Below are 13862 nucleotides of genomic sequence, written 5' to 3'. Positions count from 1 at the left end.
GTTGTACTCAGGTCTGCAAGGGCGTGCTGACGTCCTGCGACTCCACTCTTCTCTTTACTGTTGAGTATGTTCTCAATTCCCCAGACAGTATGCATACGTCTCGCCGACGTCGGCACGATGAATAAAGTTGCATCGGCAAGACGTATTATGGAGAGCGTTTGCTCATTGGGAAGACGTCGCCGAGACATCGGCATTTGGTAAAAAATGCCCTCCAGACGATGTTTGGACGATGAATCAAAGATGCTCAGTGCAGCCCCTCTACAGCTTTTATACGACCTTTATTTAGGTCGGATCATTCAATTAGTATAAATATCTCCATATCCATAGTCGAAATTAACATGTATTTACTTAAAATGTGATAGGAATATGGCAATATCATAACAAAAAAACAATATGCTTGACCACTAAATAGCTTTGTAATATTGTGTGTGGATAAAATAAAGAGACAGGTACGATTCAAGTTCGTGATCATAAATTTATTTCCAGCAGCATATCCAAAAGAGCCCCAGCACAAAAAGGATAAACAGAACAGAAAACATATGGCAGGTCGGGAGACGAACACAGGCAGCAGGGTCTGGATTGCTGGGAGACGCAGTCTGCAGGGGAGCCCGGGTTGTTCATTGTGGATTGAGGAGCAGTTACGTGTCCAGTCCGTGCTCCTCATCCTTATAACAAGTCCCCATCCTCACTCCTCTGTCCCGCAAACACTATTGTGGGTGGAGGAAACAGAGAAAGTGCACAAAATTACGCTCTGGTATATCCAACCAGCTCTGACAGAAGCACACAGACCTTTTTCTCCCCGGGTCGTGCCGGTCTCGTGGGGTCGGATATAACATCTTTTGTATGTTAGAAATCATAATTGTTTAATCCTTGTTTTTTCTGGATCCCGATAAACACACAGACACAAACACTACAGCTGTTCCAGTTGTCATGCTGGCTGATCTGTGTAAGACGATCTGACAGCTGTGATTCCATCCTACGCGCACTTAGAGATTTATCGGGCTTTACAATTCTAATAATAATTCATTTTTTCCTTATTAGTGAGATTAAGTTTAAAGATGTGCGCACGCGACTGTTCAACATATATGAAGGTGTTTTGCGATTGTGATGTGTGTGCGCCTCAGCTGTGTGCGAGACACACACGTACACGCCGTTAACATATTTACACTTAATTGCTGATAGAAAATATGTTTAAAGGACACTTTACTAATCCACACTCCTGTATTCTGCGGTTCCTCCGCTGGTGCGAGCCGAGGCTGCCAGAGCGAGCCTCGCGTAATAACAAAGCAATAAATAGTAGGCTAGTAAGATCAGTCAATTAGAATATGCGCTTTGTGTTAATTAATAGTCTGTGTTGTGTTTTACCGGCGCACAACACGCACACACATATCTGCTGCATGTTTTATGACAGTAAACTGTCGCCCTACATTTTTTTCTGAATATATTTTAATGTGTTCTGTGTTTAAAAAGATAAATAAATAAAACATTTTCAGAAATGGTCTTGATTACATTTCCCGGGAATCCACACACCTCACTGGCAGGACAGGACGGCAGTTTGACAGCCCGAGGATGGTGGAAGTGGACAGTGTTTGTCATTTCCATATAATTTTTTGTCAAAGCCACAGGGAGCCACTCAGAAGATCAAAGAACCACATGAATAGGGCTGCACCTTATGATTTTTTTAAATTATTTGATCCACTAATCGGAGGATTATTTTTAATCATTTCATTAATAAAATAATTAATTTACCTAAAATAAATATCAAACAAACTCTCATTAATATTTCAGTATTTTATTCAATTAATATCCACAGACACATAGCTCATTAGAATAATAATGGTGACATCTTTTAAAGTTAGTCTGTAAAGTTAGATTTCCACCATATCTATTAGACTCGCGGCCGCGGTACTTTCCAAGGTGCTAATGCGCTGTCCAAGGTGCTGATCCCGACTATGTTCATTGGTTTGTTTGTTCGGTACTGTTTTATGGTTATTTTCTGTAGTTATTTTTGCACAATTTCGTACTTCGTAGTTTGACAGAGTCCATAAATAGCCTTTTGGAGATGTGTGGATTAATATTTTCCCGAAAATTACATTTTCTATCCTGGAAACAGAGGCGCTCTATCCCGATGTATGTATGTATGTTCCCAACCTCAACACTTTAGTGTATTTTCTGCTGATATTAATAATTATTATTGAGGAAGAAGATCACCATTTCAATATTAATCAACATTATTATGAACATAAAATAAAATTGTATGCATTCCCTGGAGAATTTGGCGTCTTTCTTCAGTGAGGTTCACTTTGTGCCACAGCCAGCTCATGGTAAATCCATCACATGCAGTATTTCATCCCGATAGGTTTTGGATTAAGTATAAATCCAGTGATCTTTAAGCTCCGAGCTTCACCTGGGATTTTATCTGAGATTCTAAAAGTTGCAGCAAACATAAATCCAGCGGATTTTATCCATCCAGCGCAGCGCACAGTTTGCATCTTCATTGTTTAATATTTTGAACTATTTCCACACAAAGCTGGTGGCAGACAGCGTGTTATGTCTCATTCAGATGGTAGAGACAAAAGTTATTGTATTAAGTGAATTCATAACATGCTTGAATTCATGGCGATTTGTGATCGTTAACCAATTAATAAATGCACCCGGTGTACTCAGCTGGTAGCTAATAGGAGCCAGAAAACACGCACACACACAGCCCGAGCTTGATCGTACATAGCTGCCGAACTCCAGACCGCTCTGGAGGAGAGGCGGAGGCAGAGTGGAGCTTTTAGGCAAATAAACATCGCGAGTCACGATTCTGTTCGGATTCGACTTCATGAAAGCACAGATGTACAAAGAAGGGAGGGGGGACTGTAAAATGGAGGGTCATGACAGAAACAACTGGAGTCTCTTGCGCTTTCCAGTGATGGTGCACTAAAACACATCCTGAGGCGGATATTAGCTTTACTTCCAGTACGAACACACCAACAATAACCCATAACCAGTACCGAACCATGAGAAACTATTCTACCGGGCCATGTTAAATAAAGGCACAAACCCAGCGCTTCCCTTCGTCAGCTGCCAGTTAACCACTAGCTCCGCAGCTGTACAAACACCGAAGCCGGATACTAACAGCTAACGCTAACTAACGTTACCTGACCCTTTCCCGAATTCAACATTAATTTATTATCCAGAAGGGGATTGTTCATGTGTTGGAAAGACTTATAACTACCTAGCAATGGCGTTTGCTAATCGCTAGCTAGCTAGCAAGCTTGTTAGGAGTCGGTGTCTGACCTCTTCACCTTCACCAGCACACCCGGTCGGGACTAGCAACTTTATTGAATGTCATATTCACAATGGAATATGGATGAATTGCAATGGGCCGATCCACAGCCGACCTATCTCCGACTTTGAAATAGAGCACATAAACCCGCCCTCTGGCAAACCATGTCCCTGCTATGGGCCGATGCTTCTCAGACGCATCAACAGCCGTTAGGAGTAGAATGCCGACGCACGATCTGAGGCCGACGTCGACGAGACGTATGCGTGCTGTCTGGGTCGTGTTAGCAGCCAGTGGACCGGTTCTTATTCACTTTAGACGAATGGTAAAGTTTAAAACGTAACGGGGGGACTGAAGCGCAAATAAGTAACGTTAAACTCTCAGAATGTTTAATATTAAGTAGTTGGGTTAATGAACTGTGAACAAGCACAATATATCCAAGAGTCCAGTGAAAAGGTCTGGAAGTGGAAGGCATAAGATAATGTTTTGTTTAGCGAGCAAGTTAAGCTTGGGCTTTGTTTTCTGCTTTCAACACTACACTACTGCACTACTACTACTACTACTACAGTAAATGTCAGTTACCTTACTTATTAATGTATAGTTTCTGTTGATACTAATGTAGTTTGTGTGTGCGTGCGTGCGTGTAAAGTCTCAAGATAAATGACAGAATAGAATGCAAAAGTTGGGGGTGGGACCAGGTGAGAGGAATGAGGTGATTGCAGGAGTGGTGGGATCTAAAACTACAGGAGAGTTCATGATATGGCATGAAGACAGAAAAATGAGTGACTAAACTAAAAGCTTGCAGGAGCTGTGACATGTTGAGTCATTTATAGTATCTCAGAATGTACTTTGTAGTTGTAGTTGTTTTTTTCCCCCGTTAAAGGTTTTTTTGGGGAGTTTTTCCTTATCCGCTGCGAGGGTCCAAAGGACAGAGGGATGTTGTATGCTGTAAAGCCCTGTGAGGCAAACTGTGATTGTGATATTGGGCTTTATAAATAAAATTGATTGATTGATTGATTGATTGATTGATTGATTGATTGAGTTGTAGTGGACTGCATTATGAAAAGATTTTTTTGGTTCTGACTACAGTTATAAATCATCATACACTACGATACGGAACCCCTAAACGGTCATACATACATACATTTTATTTCCTCCGTTTTCTCGTGATGACGAGATAATTGCTACGTTTTCCCGTGATAATGAGATAATTTCCCTCCGCAGCGTGCATATCAGTCTGCTCCTCTCACTCAGGAGAAACTGGACACAAATAACCACCCCGTGTGTATCGATACCTAACAATGGCGCCACCAGGGGGTCCCAGTACCCATAACTCCGACCCGGTAATCTGACCATGCAGGTCTACGGCGAGTTTTATCGTTTTAGTCCCATAATGTCGACTGTCCATTATTCCGACCATTTTAATGCCATTATTTCGACCGTCAGATTTCATACCGAGTAGTCCAACTGTCCATTAGTCCAACTACAACACTTCCAACATGAAGCAGTCTGCGCATTTCTCCCTCACTGCGCCGGCACGGACTGTGAGGACAGTTGCGTTTATCTTATCGATGGAAATCCCATCCATCTGCTATATGTGACGTACATGCCCTTATTTGGATAACACATCCTGGTATTCCCCACACACGGGAAGATGTTTTAAGTGGGGGACCTGCCATTTTTTCCTGCTGTATAGCACATCGCACATCGTCACTCACTAGGCTGCTGACTGGCTGCCATAAGCTACACACAAAAAAACATGAAGAAGTTCTAACAAATGCAAATTTTATTACATTTTTTCCATAAGGAGGCCAACAGTAGAATTCACCACATGACAAAAGCAGTCAAGAGCTACCGAGCGCTGTCCTTGGTGCTGAAGATGTCCCCGAGCCTGTTACAGCCAGCGGTTATAACAAAATCACTTTAAGCGCTGTCCTTGGTGCTGAAGATAGAAAAACAAACAAATGTCTATACTCCAAAACTCACTACTTCTGACATGACGAACCAAGACAGTGTATATAGATAAAAAAAAAAAATCAACAGCATCAGCAGAAAAACAGAAGTCTTGCAAACCAACAACAAGCAGCGATCACCATGGCCAAATAACGTTGCATATCTGTAACTTGAAAAGCACTCGGAGAGCGCAGACCTCCGCCATGCAGCTCGGATTTCCCGCCATTTTATTATTCTTTCCACTTCACTTCAACCGATCGCCACCAAATTTTTATCATCTGTGCCTTGTCCCATTATCAACCCTTCCTGAAAATTTCATCAAAATCCATTCAGAACTTTTTAAGTTATTTTGCAGACAAACAAACAAACAAACAAACAAACAGACAAACAGACCAACGCCGGTGAAAACATAACCTCCTTGGCGGAGATAATAATAAAAAAATAAAAACAAGACAGCTGTTGGCAACTAACACTGTTGCTGCTGCAGCTACTATTAGGCTACTACTGTTATCCAAACTAAATTAAAGGAAGCAAAGCTTGTTTAACCTATAATTCCACATTATGTTGCCTTCTTTCCACAGCAAATACATTATTTCCTTTTAACGAATGGCTCAGAGAAATGCCGTCTAGCAAAGTTAAATATTTTCACCACCATTTTAGTTATGAAATAGCCTCACATATGATATTCAAGGTGCACGCACACACAAGCAGGATCTCACACACATAAAACATGACTGGAATTAATAAACAAGCAGTAAATGCACAGTGGGGGTTATTTGTTTTCTGTACTGGCGTGATGCACTGTGTTAACTGAGTGAATCGTCCGAGCCGGACGCGTGTTAGTTTGAGTTTGATTTAATTACACTAAAGTTGTTGAGTTAAACTGACCATACGAGTCCTTTTCGTTTTTATACAATTTATTGCTGCATTTTGAAAGCAAAAAGAGTTAAGTTTTTTGGGGGTTTCATGTTATATCAGGGGTTTCAGGTTGGCACCGTGAACCTGTGCCTCCCGTGACCTGTAAAAGTAGTGTTGGGACATAAGCGTCAGTTTCTGTTGTTGGCAAATTGTTACAAGCTGATGAATTCGCTGGTCAGGGCTAGGCAAAACGTTAGATGGATTGTTTGTCTCTAACAAAATACTTTCTGTAGACGTGCTGCAAGACAGGATTAATGCTTAATATACACCTGCAGCCAGAGGGCAATACACTGTCAATAGGCTTTATGTGTGGGAAATACCAGGATTTGTTATCCAAATAAGGGCATGTACGTCACATATAGCAGATGGATGGGATTTCCCGTCGATGAGATAAACATTTCTGTCCTCACAGTCCGTGCCGGCGCAGTGAGGGAGAAATGCACAGACTGCTTCATGTTGGAAGTGTTGTAGGCGGACTAACAGACGATTGGAGTACTGGGTATGAAATCCGACTGTCTGAATAATGGTATTAAAATGGACGGATTAATGGGCAGTCGACATTATAGGACTAAAACGATAAAACTTGCCGTAGACCTGCAAGGTCAGATTAGCACGTCGGAGTTATGGGTAGTCGGACCCCCTGGTGGTGCCATTGACGTGATACACACGGGGTGGTTATTTGTGTCCATTTTCTCCTGAGTGAGAGGAGCAGACTGATATGCACGATGCACGCAAGTTTTAGCCTATTGTGTGTCAGTAGCCTATTATCGCTTAAAAAACCCGAACCTCACTAGAAGCCATCAAGTGAGCTGACAAACAGCTGTTGTAACATTAATACACAAAACACAAACAAGCAGAGAACTAGGCTTAACGTTGGTGTTCAAGGAGACGTCAGTTAGCATGACATGTCACTGTGATGGAAATCTCAGGCCTATCATGTTTCATTCATTATCTCTCAAATTAATTATCACGTTATCACGGGAAAACGGAGGAAAATTATCTTGTTGGGCTCTCGGCGCCAAACGTGTTTTGAAGCACAAATTGACCGGTGGTCTTGGAAGGAGCAGCTGCTCTTTATTGTCAAAGAGGGTTAACGCGAGCTGTCGGTGAAAGATTCGATGAACACCACCAAAATGCCTAAGAAGTCCGGACAAAAACGTCCAAACGCCAGTGACTCTAGCGAGGAGGCTAGCACTAGCCTCTTAGCTTGCGACCACGATTACAGCAGTAATGGAATGGACTGCAACCTGCAAACAAGCTACGAGGAGGATTTCCCACCCCTGCCCCTGACACCAAGTAAGCCACCGATTCCGAAGAAACCTTCTTTAATCACCAATAAAGCAACCGGGATTGGCTCAGACAATGCGGTATGCTCCTTGGCTAATCTAATTAACAACAGAAGCGACACCCTCGAAAAAATGATGGAATCCGTACGAGGAGAGATTAAGGTCCTGACTGAAAGGGTCGTATACATTGAAAAGAGGGTGGAAAGGAACGAGGACTCTGCTCTGAAAACCATGAACCGGGTCAGCGAGCTGGAACGTTACAGCAGACGTTGGAACCTACGGCTCCAAGGTTTGCCAGAAGACAGGGAGGAAGATGTGCGGGCTCGAGTGACCAGTGTTTGCCAGGCGGTCTTACCGGAGGAAAGGGAGGTGCTCCCCGCTGCACCTCAAGGATCTTTTGATCCTCAATAGGGTCCTCACGGACAACTTCGTCGTCGCTCGGGCCCTAATAATAATAATAAACAGCGCGATTACAATAGGGTCCTACGCGGATGACTTCGTCGTCGCTCGGGCCCTAATTAAGCTACTAGATAGGCAGGGCTATCACACCAAAACATAAACTAGAGACCTGTAGAGAGATAAAAATACCAAAATTGTTTGGTCCCCGTGAGTGATAGGGGCCTATCAAGTTGTGAAAACGATCTCTTTAGCCCCTGGACTAACAGAGCCCCATTCTATTTGTCTGTTTGAAGTTCTGGCTGCACTAGTTACCTGTCAGGGGCTGGTGACATCAGATGGTGAGGTGAATAATAATAACCTACTTTTATGATAAGATGACATTCTTTGGCACATATAAATCCAATTTTGGGGTGATTGGCTTATTTACATTAATAATGGCAAACACATACAGTATATACATGCCTTTTGGATTTTTTATTCCTTATTCCATGTCCGCCTATAATTCATGTGTGTTTAGGTGTATACATTCTTTAAAAGGAGCAAGGCACTGATAAAATCTTTGCTGCATTGTGTGCAGCAACTGTCTGTGAACATTCAGTCCAAATTTGGTGACATTCTGATAATTATTTCCCAAGATTCATGTGATAAGGCAGACACTGTCCCTTTTGGAGAAGCTTCAATTTTGACTATTTTCAATTTTGGGGAGGACCCAAAGATCATCCAAAATTTTTTCTTAAGCTGCTAGATAGGCAGGTCTATCATACCAAAAGATACTGTCTTTTCATCGGTCAGCATCACAAAACGAGCAGACGTGGTAAGGGATTGTTGTGTAATTGTGCTCAGCATCTCTCTGCTGTAACGTTAACGTTACCGGGCCCTATTAGCAGCCGGCCTTTAAAAAAAAAAAATTAATAAATAAACGGCAGCCTCTTTTATAAACTGGTGGTGTTTATGTCACATTTTTGGCATTTATAGAGCGCTAGACCCAGATTACACACATCCACAGACACAGAGAAGCACATCCACACACACACATCAACCCTCACCCAAGCACATGCACAGTTGCGCACTCTCAGCTGATTGTAAACAGATAAGATGGCGACAAGACGCAACTTCAGTGTTAATTTAAAGCTAGAAGTTTTTAAATATTCCGAACAAATGTAGGGGGAATACGCCGCGAGGCATATGACGCCTGGTTGACAGAGGACGGCAACAAAACCTTCACAGGAGGGAACGTGAGAGCAGCTGACAAACGCAAGATAATGGCTTACCGGCGACACACAAGCCCGTCTCCCGGTCCAGTAATTTCTTCTTTCGTTGGTGTCATGACTGTCCAGTACCTGGACAACGGAGCAGTGGCGGCACACAGGTATGTGGCGTGTCAGAGGAGAAACGCGCCATTCACATTTCTGTCTTTGTGTCAGTAACGGCCCACAAACCTCACCGCACTTTAGGAACTGTTCATTACTTGTCAGGGGAGGAGGGTGGCTGATTGATTTTTATCTTATTTTTTGATTTTATTTTGATCCACCCTACCCTATGGGACCGTGCATCACAGTGAGAAGCCACGCACATCACTCGAAACAGCGGAATTGTAGCAAGGTCAAGCACTTGTCGGTAGTCCAGTGTTTTCACAGCGAAAAAAATTGATAAAGTTACACTAAAATTATGTATAACAGAGCTTTCATACAGCTTTGCACACACATTACTCTTGGATGGATTACTCGCGAATGCAGGCTGGCACAGAAATGCCACGCATATCACATGAAAGCAGAGCTTTCCAGTGATACCACACACATCATTGTGCTGTCATCCCATCACGCTATAAATACAGATTCATTGTCTACAAAATAAAAGCCTGACAAATTTCTTTACAGTCCATTATACAGATCTTGTTATCAGTCACTTCATATAGTATCTTACCACGTCTATCCACATTTGTAGTCCGGCTTTCAAGACGCAAATATCTCCATATTGTCCAGTTGACACTCCATCAAACTTTGTATGACAAAACCAGCCACTTCGCACACCCAGACAACTGCAGCCTAATTATGCATGCATGACAGGGCCGTAGTCACCATATACATTGAGGGGGACATGTGCCCCCCCCATGCCCAAATTTTTTTTTTAACTGCAAACAAAATGGCAAATGTTATCTTGGAGGACATCATTGCACTTGGTTGACTATTTTTCTGACTATTTGACTATTTTTTATCTTAGATGTAAATATTGCATGTTTCTTTCAGATAAAACACATTTTTGACTTGTGAATGAGTCAATGCAATAATGAAAAAATACAGGCATCATGTCGGCCTGTAGAAGTGACAGCTGTGAAGTGACAGAATGCCCCACCATCATGGTTCTTATATTGCCAGATTCCAGAGAGTCTCCCCTCTTCAGATATGGCAGAATATGTCATTTTCCAACTTGCTATGCTGAGATACATGTAAAAATGTAAGAATTTAGTAACACAGATTTATTTTTTTTCATTGATATAAAAATTTATATAAAATAGAGGCACATAGAAGGACATGAAATGATGGCAAATCTGGATAGCTCACATTGTCCTGAAAACAACAAGATATAGCATGTGTATGTAGCCTTTATAATGACTGTGATATGAGCTTAAAAGTAAAGGCAGTAAAAATACCCCAAAAACACCTAGGGCCCATAGGGTTAATCACTTATTAATGCTGTTTTTAAAGTATGAAAAAGTCAATAAGTAATTTATTCCATTGAAATATCAGTGATGTATTATAGGAAAGTGATTTATCTTTTTATAAATGACAAAAGGCACATCTGCCTCATTCTTGCTGTGGTTTCGTGATACTACTCAGAACTGTGATACTTTCACTGGTATCGTGCTGTGGGGGGTGGGGAGAGAAATTGATACACAGGTCAAGAATGGCAAGCTCTTACATCTGATAGGGCCGTCGCCCATGGGGGGGACAAAATGCCTCTATAGTCCCCCTTGAAATTTCCCCCTTTTTGCATATTGAAATGCAAGGATTTTTTATTAGGGGGCCAAGCCCACGGGGCCTGGGAACCGTGAATGCAAGCATACGCGGTTCCCAGGACCAGCGGTGCTGGGAACCCTATTGTTTTTGTTCGGGTTTTTATTATTATTATTATAGTTTTTCTCTATTTTTATTTTTCCGTTGGTAAAACTGATGCTGCAGGCTAAACCGTGCAAGGGAGGGTGGTGCCATTTGGAGGGTTGGTCCAGACCCCTGCACGTACCTCAGACGCAAAAAATGACATAGGTCTGTCAGCAGGAGGCGCTATAACCAAGGTCAACGCGTTTTGGGCTATAACTCCCACACTGTATGTCACACATTCAACAGCCTCATATCCCCAGATTCCCTGAATAGTGCTGAATCACCTGGGCTGGGCCACGCCCATTTCCGCCTATAATTTTTTTTTCACAAAATCATGAAAACTGGAAAACCTGCTTTTTTAAACTCCTCCTTGGGATTTTGTCCGATCGGCGTGAAACTTGGCACAGACAGTCGTCAGCTGTACTGTACTTAGACACAACCTAATATGCTTCACTAAGTTAACAACTACCTGTGGCACTTTGAAGTAGTCAAACGCACTCCAAATGAGGCTATGCAGTACATGTTAGACTTTTATTCGCTGATTTCTCCCCTGCTTTTAATAAGATGCAGCCCCATATTTTAATCAAGAGGCTTGCTTCTTGTTTTAACTTGCCCGACCAGCTTTTAAATCTGTTTTTAAATTTTTTAACAGACAGGACACAACAGGTTTTTGTTAATGGTATTGTATCAAAAACTCTGGTTTTCAACACAGGTTCCCCGCAGGCGTCCTTTCACCGCTGCTTTTCATCTTATACACAGACAGCTGCAGGTCCTTTAAAGAGGACAGTTTCCTCGTTAAATTCTCGGATGACACTACTCTTTTGACACTCCTCCAGGGGGCAGCATCAGACCATGGACATGCACTTTCTGATTTTGTTAAGTGGTGTGAAGACAGTTTCCTTGATCTAAATGTTGTAAAAACCAAGGAACTGGTCATTGATTTTAGAAAAAATAACGCAAACACCACAGCCAGCATTATTCATGGTGAGGACGTTGAGATTGTCAACTCATATAAATATTTGGGCACTGTATTTGACTCGCAACTTAAGTTTGATATAAACACAGACTTAGCTGTTAAACGGGCCCATCAGAGGTTTCATTTACTGCGGAGGATCTCCTCTTTTGGTGTTTCAAAACCTATTCTGTGTACTGTGTATCGTCTTATATTGAGAGTCTCCTTACTTTTTCTTTCATTTGTTGGTTCAGCAGTCTGACAGTGAAAGACAGGAACAACCTAAACAACATTGTAAAAGTCTGCTCCAAAATTGTTGGCACAAAATTGTCAGACTTGAACTCTCTCTGGAAGGAACGTGTCCTTCAAAAGGCAAAAAAAAATAATAAATCAAGATCATGTCTTGGGTGGAGAATTCACCCTAATGCTATCAGGACAACATTATCTGCAGCCCCCGAGGAAGACTAACAGATATTCAAAGTCATTCATTCTGCTGTCAAGCTGCTGAATGCTGGGTCACTGTGATTGCAGTATCTGCTATGTGCAATAGGCCTATTTGGCTCTATTTTCATTTATTTATTTATTTATTTATCTCTGATTCTTCAAACTCATTGATGAAATATATTGAGGCGCTTCTTTTTAAGCAGCAGCTGTTAGGGTTCCTTCATATTATGCTCCCTCTGACACCTACTGTAAATCATGTTGTGTGAATGTTTTATGTGTTGTCGGTGGACTGTAGGAACTGAATTGCCCTTCGGGGATAAATAAAGTTTTTCTGTATTCAAATAAAACACAAGAAGCTTGTGCTCTAATCTGTATGCTCTAAACACCCTGCAAAACCTGGTATTCCTGCCTTCTGCACCATAGTATCTATTAACCCTATGGGCCCTAGGCGTTTTTGGGGTATTTTTACTGCCTTTACTTTTAAGCTCATATCACAGTCATTATAAAGCCTACATACACATGCTATAAAAAAAAACAAATCCGTGTGACTAAATGCTTACATTTTTACATGTATCTCAGCATAGAAAGTTGGAAGAAGACATATTCTACCATATATGAAGAGGGGAGACTCTCTGGAATCTGGCAATATAAGAACCATGATGGTGGGACATTCTGTCACTTCACAGTTGTCCAAAACATGTGGTTTGTGCCAGGCGGACATGATTGCCAGTATTTTTTCATTATTGCAAGAAATTCCATTGACTCATTCACAAGTCAAAAATGTGTTTTATCTGAAAGAAACATGCAATATTTACATCTAAGATCATAGAAAAATAGTCAACCAAGTGCAATGATGTCCTCCAAGATAAAAGTTGCCACTTTGTTTGCAGTAAACAAAGTTGGTTGTTATTTTTCAGTTTCAGTTATATATTGCGGGGCATTTTGGGCACTGGGGGGGGCACATGTCCCTCTCAATGTATATTGTGACTACGGCCCTGTTAGCAAGCATAATTAGGCTACAGTTGTCTGGGTGCGCAAAGGTGAAGTACGCTGGTCTTGTCAAACAAAGTTTGACGGAGTGTCAACTGGACAATATGGAGATATTTGCATTTCGAAAGCTGGACTACGAATGTGGATAGACAGGGAGAAACACACGCAAACCTAAGACGTGGTAAGATACGATATTCCTCACTATATGAAGTGACTGACAACAAGATCTGTATAATGGGCTGTAAAGAAATTTGTCAGGTTTTTATTTTGTAGACAATTAATCTGGATTTATAGCATGATGGGATGACAGCACAATGATGTGTGTGGTATCAGTGGAAAGCTCTGCTCCTGCGCTTTCATGTGATATGCGTGGCATTTCTGTGCCAGCCTGCATTCGCAAGTATTCCATCCAAGAGTAATGTGTGTGCAGAGCTGTATGAAAGCTCTGTTATACATAATTTTCGTGTAACTTTTTTTTTCGCTGTGAAAACATTGGACTACCGACAAGTGCTTGTCTTGTCGGAAAGCTATGATTCCGCTATTTCACGTGA

At 41.8% G+C, this 13862-nt stretch overlaps 1 protein-coding gene across 1 annotated transcript in view; it reads right to left on the bottom strand.

Moving 5' to 3' along the window:
* Positions 1–271: 271 nt before the first annotated feature.
* LOC125902837 (uncharacterized) overlaps positions 272–13862 on the bottom strand; it is a 37174-nt gene continuing 23583 nt past the window's right edge. Inside the window, exon 4 of the mRNA XM_049599471.1 lies at positions 272–707. The gene's annotated coding sequence lies outside the window, so the exon portion shown is untranslated. The remainder of the gene's footprint in view (positions 708–13862) is intronic.

Source organism: Epinephelus fuscoguttatus, linkage group LG15, assembly GCF_011397635.1.
Source record: "Epinephelus fuscoguttatus linkage group LG15, E.fuscoguttatus.final_Chr_v1".
NCBI lineage: Eukaryota > Metazoa > Chordata > Actinopteri > Perciformes > Serranidae > Epinephelus > Epinephelus fuscoguttatus.
Note: the sequence above shows the minus strand (reverse complement) of the source record. Positions and strands in the feature narration are given on the sequence as shown.